Raw genomic sequence first — 13,308 nt, forward strand, 5'->3', positions numbered from 1 at the left:
ACCCACGTAATTAAAGTAGATAAGCAGAGGTACCAGATGAGGTACTAGGTGATGTGTAATTTTAGGAACTCTTCAACAGCGACCAAATATGAGAGATAAAAAGCACTAGCAATTTATTACTACTGAAAGTAAAGAAGTCCTTCTCAATTTATCCCCATAGTGTGGACTATATTTTCAGTGTCTCTCTCGTAGGCTACCTGCTTCTCTCCACCCACCCACTTACGATCTCCCAGATCATCCTCTTCTTCCATTCACAACCTGTAACACCTATAGCAAGTACAGTAATTACTTGTACAGAAAAATATTAAGACATTTAGTGGTCTTTTAGTGCCATTTAGCAACTAGAAAGGAGGAGCAGCTACTGGCATCACACAAGCAGCCAGTTCTCCATAAGCTACCAGAAAATGTTCTGCAGGTCTTCTGTTGCCCATGGACCACAAGTTAGGAAGCTCTGAAGTATAGAGATCTGCCTGCGTCTGTGTAACGCATCTGCGTAATGTCATCGAATGCATCCGATGAAGTGAGCTGTAGCTCATGAAAGCTTATGCTCAAATAAAATGTGTTAGTCGCTAAGGGGCCACAAGTACTTCTTTTCTTTTTGTGGATACAGACTAACATGGCTGCTACTCTGAAACCTGTGTAACTTTGTTACTGAACAGGTGCATAATTCAACTTTTCTTAAAATGATTTTTCAAAAGCCATAAGTCAAAGTGACAGTAATTTAAGAAATGAAAGATTTCTCCTCCACACAGAATGCCTTCCCTTGAAGGGTACTGCTCTTTACAATTTGTGATTTCAAGGTTAGTCTAGACAGCAGAATACTCTGTTTGCATCACCTCAGCATGAGTACACCACTCTTAGGCTGCATACACCACCAAACACCAACCAACTAAAAGACCACAAGGGCAATACACAGTGCCATTTTTGTCAAACCTGATCTTATCAGCACAAGATCTATGACCAATAATAAGAACACTGAAGTCCCGACTGTCGACACTGACAGCATTTCCAGCATGCCTGTCTACAAGTTGCCATGGAAGCAATTCAAGTTTGCTAGCCCACAACCTTGAACGTAACAAAACGCAGGTGGATCAATGGTGATCCTAACAGTCACAGTATCAAATGGAACTATAGCATGACTAATGAAAATGGTGAACTAGTTGAGTTGCGGGCAGATTCCTGCTACTTGAACTTAATTCACAACCCTAAGCTCCACAGTTCTTTCAACAGCTGCCCATGGAAACAAGGCTGCAACCCAAGTCTGGCATTTGTCAGCAACAGCATAGCTGGTTTGCTGAACAAACTTAGTTTGGATCCAGTTCTACATTTGCAGCACCAGTCCATCACCATCCAACTCCATGCAGCCATAATGCCAAACTCAGTACCATTCTGGCACTGTTTCAATTTAAGAAAGTGGAACGGAAGGGCTTCACTAATTACCTCGATGCCATTGTAAGAAAGACCAAACCAATACCAGAAAACTACGATCAGCTTATCAGCGTGGTTTGCACTCTCTCAAATAATCATATTCCACAAGGCCGGGACTAACATTGAGTTATTGGATTGGTATACAAAATACAAGCGGATGTTCGAAGCAGACCTATTAGCGGAGGAGACCATTGCAACTAGCGAAGACCTGGTCTCTGAACTAAAGAGGAAAAACAGAAGTCATGGCAGAATCTCAGTGTGGACATGACTAACAGCAGTAAGCAAGAAAGAATAGCCACCCAGGGAAGTTAGAGCAACACTACAATATTACTGCAGACCAGTGCCCTGCCATTTTCTAGGAATGTGTGCGCGATCTGAACAAACAACCCAAGATAGGACTTAAGTGGCAAGAACACCAGAAGAATTACAATTCTGCAACACAGTCAGTGGTGTTGGCTTTCAGCACCCCTACTATAAAAATTGCTCCATTAAATAAAACTGTGAACCCTGTATATGATGGAAACCACTTCAAGCCAGGGAGTGTGCACCCCTAGTTCCAGCACCCCAGGCACATTATATAATGTTCAAATTAACCTCCAGAATTAATGTCCTCAAGAATGGCAAAGCTGCCAGCCTACATGACATTCATATTGTACAAATGAAAAAAACACTTCAGACCAGCAATAAAGAACTGGGTACTCAAATTGTTTAACACATGCTCAGCCACATACAAAGTACCCAAGAGTTGGGGGATGAGCACGTGTTGTGACACTCCTGAAGCCAGGGAAGGATGCAACAGAACCAAAGAATTACAGGCTTATACCACTAAGTCACCTCTGCAAACTGGATGAGCCTCTCATCCTAACCTATTATCACTCATTGAAAAGCACCTAATCTCAGAGCAAGCTGGATTCCGACCAGTGCATGACTTGCCTGGGCAAGCGCTATACATCACTCAATACATCAAAGATGGCTTTGAAAAGGGGTTTGGTAACAGGTACCGTGTTTGTTGACTTGTCAGCAGCATACAACACAGTAAATCACCAAAGGCTCCTTCGTAAAATACACACCACCATGACAAGAGACCACCACCTCATGACAATTACAATGACAATTGCAACTAGAGAACAGATGTTTTTACCTCCAACTATGAAGGAAGCAGAGCTGACGGTGGTAATAGAAAGACAACCTACCACAAGAGAGCATACTCTCACCAATACAAATGATCAGCTGATCCATCTTGGCACAAGAAGTTTTATCTATGCAGACAACTTATGCATCACTGCCCAAGCCAACGATCTTGCCCAGAATGAAACTACACTAACATTGGCAGTGTCTGGGCTCTCAGTCTATTATATCAAGAATCAACTGTGCACCAACCCAGCCAAATCACAAGTGACTCCCTTCCATCTTCACTGAGAGGCCAATAGACACCCCCTTCCAGATGATACTGAGTTATCACTTGCCCACTGCTGGAATCCTGTCTAACTTGGAGTGATGCTAAACCACTCTCTCCTTCAAAGCACACCATGGAGAAGACAAAAGGCAAAGTTGGCACCCAGAACAACATAGTGAGGAAGCTTGCAAGTTCAATATAGGGAACCAACGCAGCAACAGTAAGAACCACTGCACCTGCACTTAGCTATTCAATGGCCAAATATGCACATCCAGCATGGGAAAGATTGGCTCCACAAAGACGCTGGATCCTGTTCTGAGTGACAGCTACCATTAAATCACAGGATGTCTCACACCAACAAATGTGAACAGCCTTTATGTGCTTACTGGAGTTGCTTCAACAGATATCAGGAGAGAGGTCACAAGCAAAACTGAAGGATTACGACAGGTCAGAGATACCAGACATCTGCTACATGGCCACACCACAGTAGTTGGCTGCTTGAAAAAAATCGAGGAAAAGCTTCATCATGGCAACAGAACTGCTTAAATAAAAATTAAACAAACAATCACTGACAGCTACACAACTAGAACTTTCAGAGTAGCAGCCGTGCTAGTCTGTATCCGCAAAAAGAAAAGGAGGACTTGTGGCACCTTAGAGACTAACCAATTTGAGCATAAGCTTTCGTGAGCTACAGCTCACTTCATCGGATACATTCAGTGGAAAATACAGTGGGGAGATTTATATATATAGAGAACATGAAACAATGGGTGTTACCATACACACTGTAATAAGAGTGATCACTTAAGGTGAGCTATTACCAGCGGCGGAAGGGGGGGGGGGGAGGAAGAGACCATTTGTAGTGATAATCAATGTGGACCATTTCCAGCAGTTGACAAGAACGTCTGAGGAACAGTGAGGAGTGGGGGGGGGGGGGGGAATAAACATGGGGAAATAGTTTTACTTTGTGTAATGACCCATCCACTCCCAGTCTCTATTCATGCCTAAGTTAATTGTATCCCGTCTGCAAATTAATTCCAATTCAACAGTCTCTCATTGGAGTCTGTTTTAGAAGTTTTTTTTTGTTGAAGTATTGCAACATTTAGGTCTGTAATCGAGTGACCAGAGAGATTGAAGTGTTCTCCAACTGGTTTTTGAACAGAACCACTAACCCAGGAACCTATCCTTGCAACAAAGCCCGTTGCAAACTGTGTCCACATATCTATTCAGGGGACACCATCATAGGGCCTAATCATATCAGTCACAATATCAGAGGCTTGTTCACCTGCACATCCACCAATGTGATATATGCCATCATGTGCCAGCAATGCCCCTCTGCCATGTACATTGGTCAAACTGGACAGTCTCTACGTAAAAGGAATAAATGGACACAAAATCAGATGTCAAGAATTATAACATTCAATTGGAATTGTTTCATGTTCTCTGTGTATATAAATCGCCCCACTGTATTTTCCACTGAATGAATCCAATGAAGTGAGCTATAGCTCACGAAAGCTTATGCTCAAATAAATTTTGAGTCTCTAAGGTGCCATAAGTACTCCTTTTCTTTTTACAACTAGAACTGTGGCGCACACTGCTCAGAATACTCAATGAGGACATCATAATGCATACAGATGTTACCAAATGCCTTCCCTCTCGTGTGAAGGATTGGTCAGCCTTGAGATTGTTAAATCACCTCTGAACAAGAGTTGGCAGGTCAAAGGTCAATAAGCAGAAGTGAGGCTATTCCAATGACCCAGATCACACGACTGTGGTGAAATACAAACCATGGAACATCTGTTAGTCTGCTGGCTCCTGGAGGAACCATGCACCATGGAAGATCTCATCAGGGCTACATACCAGGCAGTAAAATGTGCCCTTATATGGTGTAAGCCTATACCACAACCAGCAACCAATATTACCAAAAAAGATATGTAAGCTACTCCTAGGCAGTTCATCTAGATTTTTTTTGGTGGCACTCAAGACAAAGTATTTTCTCTAGCTGCAGATTAGAATATGAATCAGAAGTAAAAAGTTTGATGAGCATCATATTAGGGAGAAGTAAAGCAAAGATGTAAGCCTAGCAATTTCTTGTATATTATTTTCCTCCCTTAACACAAGTGCCATCACTTCAGGCACACTTTTAAAGCTACAATGCAATATTGTTAGGTATCAAGAAAAATAAGCCTGCAGCTAAAATTCATGTGGCTTCCTATAACTAACATGAGGACACAGATCAGAAGTGATTTGGTCTGTGAAATCAGTATCTTAACTTTTGATTTTCATGTACCACAGGGAAGCAATAGCAATGCTATAGTTAACAGTTGAGGAGACACTTCATTTCAGCCCCCCTTTTTCTTAGTTTTACAAATTACTAAAAAAACCTAACTTATCTCTGGGCTGAAATCCCATGCTTTCTCAGCCCAAAGCTTAAGTTTTCTCTTTCTTTGAAAGTTGGTGGAAGTTTGTTTGGCTGATCCTGAATTATCAGCATGGATGATGTGGATGGGGAGAAAAGAGAGGATAGGTATTCTCATGCTTAAAAAAAGTTCAGAGACATGCTTGTGTAACAATTTTTCTTTGTTTTGTTTTTAATCTTGCCCTAGATTCAACCCCAGTAAAGCCAAATGTTTTTATGTGACAGGAGAAATAGTTTCCCTCAGGAACCATGACTGAATTGGACTGCCACATGTAACAATTACCCATACCCATGTGTCAATGGACATCTGAACATCATTTTAAGTAGGATACAATGTGGTATTTTAAAGTCATAAAACATAAGCAGTGTCTAGGTTCACTAAGAACTGGAGTTGCTTACTAGTTCTTGCTGGACAAAATGAACTTCATTCTTTAATGAACATTCTCCAAGATGAATTTGGAATTTCAGGGATTCTTCTTCTTCTAGCTAAAATGCTTTCTTAGGTCATATATAATCTGTAGGAGTGATATGTCTCCCAGATTTATTCAACATACCTCCTCTTCACCTTTCCTATGGAGGAAGAAGAGGAGAACATGTGTTCAAGATTCCTCCTCTTTCCAATTTCCACCATAAGGCATATGGTGGACTACCTATATAAAGTCAAACCATGAGTGGGGCAAAGTACCCCAGAGGCTGCAGAAGAGTATTCCATATACAGTAGAGCCCCTATTTTACAAGCTAATTAGGGATCAAGTTCTTAAAATTAAAGGAGTACTTCTGGCACCTTAGAGACTAAACAAATTTATTTGCGCATAAACTTTTGTGATGCTGTAGCTCACGAAAGCTTATGCTCAAATAAATTTGTTAGTCTCTAAGGTGCCACAAGTCCTCCTCTTCTTTTTGCGAATACAGACTAACACGGCTGCTACTCTGAAACCTGTTCTTAAAATTGAACATCTCAAAATTACAGTAGATATAGTGCACAAGTTGTAGTATAGTTCACTATATCGCTTTGTTCTTCAGACAATGGCAAAGCAATTTCCAATACATTGAAGGCAGCAGAATGAGCAAGGATGTTGACTTAGAATCATAGAATATCAGGGTTGGAAGGGACCTCAGGAGGTCATCTAGTCCAACCCCCTGCTCAAAGCAGGACCAATCCCCAATTAAATCATCCCAGCCAGGGCTTTGTCAAGCCTGACCTTAGAAACTCTTAAGGAAGGAGATTCTACCACCTCCCTAGGTAACGCATTCCAGTGCTTCACCACCCTCCTAGTGAAAAAGTTTTTCCTAATATCCAACCTAAACCTCCCCCACTGTTCTTGTTCTTCATCAACATCACTTTTGTTAGGCGATTCTTCCCCCCCTCTCCCACCATTAGGAAAAAATAGTTGGTATAACTGGTCGTTTGTAAGACTGGTGTTCATAAAAAAAAAAAATGCATAAAAAAGGAGGTTCTGTGATTCATACATAGATTTCTCATACCTCCTGTAGCTTGGACTCGAATATGAAATTGCTGGAAGAGCATTTTGGGTAGTTTAATGCAAATGAACATATCAAGCATTTTAAAAAGCTTCCCCCTATTTTTTAGGGCTCCTTTCCCCATACCCCCTCCAGCAAAAGGAGTGGATTAAACAAGAGAAGTAAACAACTAAATTGCTGAATTAAGTGGTGGCAGTGTTCCCCGATTCATTTGTCCAGCCTTTGGTGGTAGTCCTATTAGATAGAGAATGACTTGAGATCTACTGATCATTTTGGATTACTATATTTTTATTTACAAAGACTATAGTATTAAGTAAGAAAGTCCCAGTCAACATTATTTCTTTCTCCCCACCTTTATCTCATGTTGAGATTTACAAAGTCTTCTAAACTAAGGCCAGGAATTTGGAATAGCAGTACCCAAGTGCAAAGCCAAATATAGTACTTTTATGCTGCAATTGGAGGGGGGGAAAAAAGATTCGGGGGTGGGGGGAGGGAGGTTAGGGAAATAAGATTAAAAATACAGAAAAAAGATACTGTAAATAGAGATATCCCCATCATTTCAGAGTCTATGGGCAGCACAGAATAGTCTAAGAAACCAAGTCCAGGAAAACGGGAAGCTAGTCTTCGCATGCAGGTGCACAGCAAGTATTTTATATAATGCTGTTTGTCATACAAAGAAATATAAAACTTGAGATGTATTGCCTGCACCACCCATTGGGGAGTAGAGCTCTATTTCACTAAAGTTAATCAGTTGGCTATCAATACTGAGGAGTGAGAAGACAAAGCAGAACTGGTGAAGAGGAGGAGAGAGGGGGAAAAAGTGAATAAGCTTAGATCGCCAACAGCTGTCTCATGAGAACAGCTGGTGAAATTTCAGCTATATACTGTTTCTACAGGACCAGATATGCTACTGAATGAATCTGCTTAACTTCACTCATGCTTGCCAATAAAAAACAACAAACAAGTTAGCTGTTAAAATAAGTTCTCTCAAGACTTGAAATTGTATATATTTCTATCTCCTTGTGTACTAGGATATCAGCCACTTGCAATTTTAAGAGTACGTAACATATTCATAATATACCCACATGACTTAACTTAAATCATCAATACATACATTTTACAGATCTCAGTACTGCATCAGATGTAGCGTATTTTACATTTTTTTCCACGACCTCATATAAGCCAGGGGCCACCCATGCAGTTCTGTGAATTCCTGTAGCTGTAAGCACATCTGATTCCTAGTCATTATTAGTCAAGAAAAAAATTCAAGCCATACCACAGAATATTCTATAGAAAGCCTCTCATAACCATTACATAAACATCACCTTTTGTGTAGAGTCTAAACCTCAGCTGAAACTGAACAGAAAAAGATTCTCCAGTGCAAAGTTAAGACAGCCAGATTCTGGCAAAGCAGATGCTATAATGGTTCAAACAAGAACAAGGTGCAAGTATTGTTCTGCTATTAATGTACAGGCCATCTACAGAAGAGTTTTAGGGATGCCTTTAAAAACTGTATGCTAAGGGTAAGATAAGTTATGTAGAATTTGCTGACAGCCAAAAAAAGGACTGAATACATTTTTTCCTTGGATGCATGAGCCTTATTCCTAGGACTGTTTCAAGGAGGCTGTGGGGGGGGGGAAATTTGCTAGAAAAGGAAACAAGCAGGTCAAGCAACGTTTGAGTGCATCTCCCTAAGTGAAGATGTTCAAAGAATACTGCAGTCTGTTTACTAAAAGTAGCTGGTTATTGATCAAAATTAACTTATTGACTTGTAGTACTCCCATACGCCATGTTAGACTCAAAACCTAGAAAGGCTTCCCTTGAAGTGCAGCTTGTGTAAGTAACCAAGAGCTTTGACAACGAGGAGTCCTTGTGGCACCTTAGAGACTAACAAATTTATTTAGGCATAAGTTTTCGTGGGCTAAAACCCACTTCATCAGATGCTTTATCAGAAAGAGTGCCCAGGGTCCCCCACTTCACACCCCACTCACCAGGGGAAACAAGGGGTAACAATAACAATGGACTGTTCCAACTTAATTCTAGCCTCATTAAATCACTACTATTGTTTTTCTAATTCCCAGTGAAAGGAACTTCACAGAAATCTGCCACATTAAGTTAAAAAAAAAAAAAAAAGAAAGCGCGCCACGATAATTATCAGCCACATTAAAAAAAGCCAAAGGCCAAGATGCTGCCACTACAATGCCCCTCCCCCCCATTTATGTATTTATTGTTAAGAAACCCTTTATAAACAAAGCCAATGTGAGAGTTAAGAATTAATTTTTCTTTTTAAAGAAATCAATCTAGGAAATCTAGGACTAGAACACTGGTCACTTTATGCCTTAGACAGACCGTAGATGGATGCAGTCTGGTAACTCAAAATCTTTTCCTTATTTTATCAATTCAGTAATAAGAAAAGTAGCAACCAAAGGCAAGCTGATTAGTTCTATGGCATGAGAGTGACTATCAACAAAAATTTAAAAATGTTTTAAGTTTTTCTGGTATTGTTACTGAAGCAAAAGAACTAATCAGCAGGCCACATGCTACTTAAAACAAATCTTAAAAAAAATAATAAAAATCCAAGTCTCAGTTTTAAAGAACGAACCTAGCTTCTGAGATGCATATTTCTGACTGCAAGGCACTACAGCTCACAAAGGGTTAAGCCCTGCCATTTTGGTGCCATTCACGGATATGTCCATTAAGGGTGTTACATAACAAAATGGCAGACCTTAACCCTTTGTGTCCCATACTTTCACCATGCCTGAGTCAGAAATGAACACACCAATCTGTTCAGGGAATCACCTTTTGGATTATGAATTTTTTATAGGTTTCAGGGGAAATAAGTGAGCTTGTTTAGGCTCATTAAATACCTAGGATTAAAAGCAACAGAACTTGCCTAGGAAGTTGTCATGCACACTTTACACAAAAAATGCCAAGACACTTCAAAAAAAAAAAGTTTTAAGTCACCATCACTTTGCTACCAAAGAAAAAATAAAATGTGCAAGTAGACCATTTATGATCTGCCATTAGATTTCAACCATCGCAGAGAACGTTGTGGTGACCCCAGTCCAACAAATTAGCTAAAGAAAGACACGCTGCTCTGGTTTAATGTTTTTTAGGGAAGAATTCAGTCTTCGGCTTTGCTACAGTAAACTCATTACTAATCTTCTTGTGTTTTTTGGAGCACACATCTATGGTAATCCACTCATTCTATAACTTGTTTTTCTATATTGTCAAAGCTAGCTTTATTTCCATCACAATAACTAAGCATCATGAGGTGGCCTTAATATAAACATTGTGTTCACAATGCAACAGCTCACAATTCTTTTTTTTTTAAAAATTGGTTATTATGATGTAATTCAGTTGTCAAATTTAAACTTGACAAAAAAATTACTCTAGAACATTTCAATTAAGATACCTTAAGTATTTCTTCTGAAATCAAGCTCAGAGCTTCATACTGCTATACATGAATGGTAAAGGGACTTCCCTAGCCGAATTCCCATGGAGTAACAATACCGCTGCCTGTGGTGCAAATTCTGTTACTATTCTACTGGCATGACCCCCTTTAAGCCAGTGGAGCTGCACCAGTACATCAAAAGCAGAATTTGGCACCAAGTTTTAAGAAGCCTATAATCCAATCGACTCTTAACGTACATAGTGATTAGGAGTGGGCCTTCCATTAACGGAAAATTAGATCGTCTCATGTAATGTTAGTATCTGTAGTAAACATTTAATACATTTTGTTCTTGTTTTAACTATCATTAATTGCAGAACCCATCTGAAAATGCTAAACATTCTAACTTCAAGATGCCGTTGATAGTACATATTTCTTTCAACTGTGAACTACATAAAAGCCATTAAGTATTTTTCAAATCACATAATACATCACAGACACACATTACCCCTAGATGTTTTAATAACATGGGTGTTCAACACTCAGCCAGAGGACACAGCCTGACATTTTATAACATTCAGCTATGATTGTGTCATCCTGACACACATTTCCTAGCTTGTGCTGGAAAAGGGTTTTTCCTATGTTCTGAGGCAAAGATTTGTACCCACAGGTTTTCACCTCTGGGATGGAGATTTTCATTATGATCTGTTCTCCTTTTTGGTAAAGCACCTTAAACAAGCTCAGAGATGACCACCTTACCATAAGACACAGCAAAACAACATTAAAATACTATACTAAGAATTCTATACATAAAGACAAAATAATATAGCTCAGGACACTTGAAATAGGTGGAGTGTAGAGAAAACTTTATCAGACATTCTCCAACCATCAAATAAATTTGTTCATATTAATAAGTTAGCCTTCTCTGTAATAAAGCTAAAAATAAACTTTAAGCAGCTACTATTTAATATGTGGCCTGACTTAATTTCTAAGCAACAGAAAACCTCATCCTTAGTTTATGAATGACCGGGAGGAATTCTTTACTGATCTCCGTCTCCTTGGTCATTAAAGGACAATTTAGAGGCACTGTCTTTACCTACCTGGTGAGAATTCTCTGAATAGTGGGATTTTGACTTAATAATAAATAATAATAAAGGGAGTCTTTCACTCACATGTAAATTAAAATGTTTAATTTCTTTTTTATAGACCAGTTTAAAGAAAAATAGCAGTGTTTCCTAGACAAACTTCTAGGAAAACATCTAAATATGTTAAGTTCACACTTCCTTATTAGAGACACTGATCAATGAACAGAGGAGCATTAGGACCTTCCATTTTCTTTAGTGAGAGATTAATACGCTCAGCATCCCAACAGAGACTCTCAGTGCTTTGGAAATTTGGGTTTATAGCAAGTGAAAATCTTTGAAAATGTTATAAGTAAAGTCAGAGTCACAGCAACAAATAAATACTAACATGAAGTCAACAGCTTATCTAGCAATCTCTGCAATGCACACTGAAATAAAGAACACAGGGGAGACATTCCCATTTTTGCACACAAGCTGCCTGAATGTGAGCAGAGTATTATCAGAGAAGGACCTGGGCTGGACAGACCATTTTTTAGGATTCATAATTAAGCCATTATTATTTGATCATTTATCTTGTGTATTCAGCACTGTCCAGGACATAAAATGCAAAAAGGTAGAAAGGCAGGGCACACAGAGACCCAGAGAAAGGTGCTGACCCTAAAAGGGATTCTCCACTTCCTCCACCCTCCCTTTTTTTTAAATCATTATTAAATAAAATGAAAGCGTTGCCTTCATATTTTTGTCCTGAGACCCATGGCTTTGTGCTAAGGAGTTGTATGTATTTCTAGAAGGCATGTAGTATCACTACTTATGCTGGGATCAATTTGACTCCTTTTCCCCAAAAATAATCTCAGGATCAGGCCAAAAGACAGGTGGGTGTGAAATCTGCTGAAACCTCAAAAGTCTGGGCTGCAGCATTATAAGAGATTTCAAAACACAGAATGGCAGTTATGAAGCACAGTCAAAATTGTTACTTGATCATAGTCTACAAGTACCTGGGGAACTGAAATTTGACAAGAGGACTCTTCAGGCTAGCGGACAAAGGTGTCAGAAGAATCAATGGCTGGAAGTTGAAACTAGACAAATTCACACTAGAAAGAATGTGCAGATTTTTAACACTCAGGATAATAAATCATTGGAATCTCTTATCAAGTTTTGTTGTTGCTCCATCACTTCTTGATTTAAAAATTAAGACTGGACTTTTTAGAAAAAGATATGCTCTAGTGAACCTGAAGCAGGAATTAATACAGAGAAGTCCTATAGCCTGTATTATGCAGGCAGTCAGACTAGACAGTCTCTCTTTTATTGTGCAGAAACACGCTTTTCAGATGTTCTGTAGAGGTCTACATCACCATATGAAAACTCTAGGACTGAAACATTCACATGACCTTATGGTAAAGAATACCGAGGTGTGCCAGCAGAAACAGTTAACTGCAGCCTACTTCACATGTAGTTTTTCCACCAAGAGTCCAGTTTCTTAGTAGCTTAAATGTTACATATTAGTGAAAAATCTTCCCATTTCATTTAACTTTTTGGTCTCATGAAAGGTGAAGAGGTTACTTTTATTTTTTTTTGCCCAGAAGTGTCCACTGCTTCCCGCCCCACTCCAAATTAAAAAAAAAAAAAAATCATTTCTGCTTCTCAAGATTCTTTTCATAGTGCCACACTGTCCAGATTTGGGAACATATGAGAAAGAGAGAATGGGAGTCATACCATAAAGTAAGTAGTGCCTCACATTTGTCAGCTTGTTTGTAACATGTTGCTTTTAAAATTTGGTGCAAAGTTAATTTTTAAAATGCTTGGAAAAAGTGAGGATTACCTTTATGTAACAGGTTTCAGAGTAGCAGCTGTGTTCATCTGTATACGCAAAAAGAAAAGGAGGACTTGTGGCACCTTAGAGACTAACCAATTTATTTGAGCATAAGCTTTCGTGAGCTACAGCTGTAGCTAAGGTGCCACAAGTCCTCCTTTTCTTTATGTAACAGATGCTAGCATCTGGGATTTGTTTTGTTAACTGGGAACAGAATCATTCTTAATGCACCTGCAGTCAGGTTTATGGGGGAAAACGCTGCAATTTGTTTTATTAAGATGATGGTCAGAATCATAGCAAGGT

General features: G+C 39.3%; 1 protein-coding gene across 16 annotated transcripts in view; it reads right to left on the reverse strand.

The window, feature by feature from the left end:
* The window catches only part of GATAD2A (GATA zinc finger domain containing 2A), a 112,447-nt gene that overhangs the window by 51,168 nt on the left and 47,971 nt on the right, over nucleotides 1–13,308 (reverse strand). The gene's annotated exons all lie outside the window — the stretch shown is intronic.

The sequence above is a fragment of the Caretta caretta genome, chromosome 25, assembly GCF_965140235.1.
Source record: "Caretta caretta isolate rCarCar2 chromosome 25, rCarCar1.hap1, whole genome shotgun sequence".
NCBI lineage: Eukaryota > Metazoa > Chordata > Testudines > Cheloniidae > Caretta > Caretta caretta.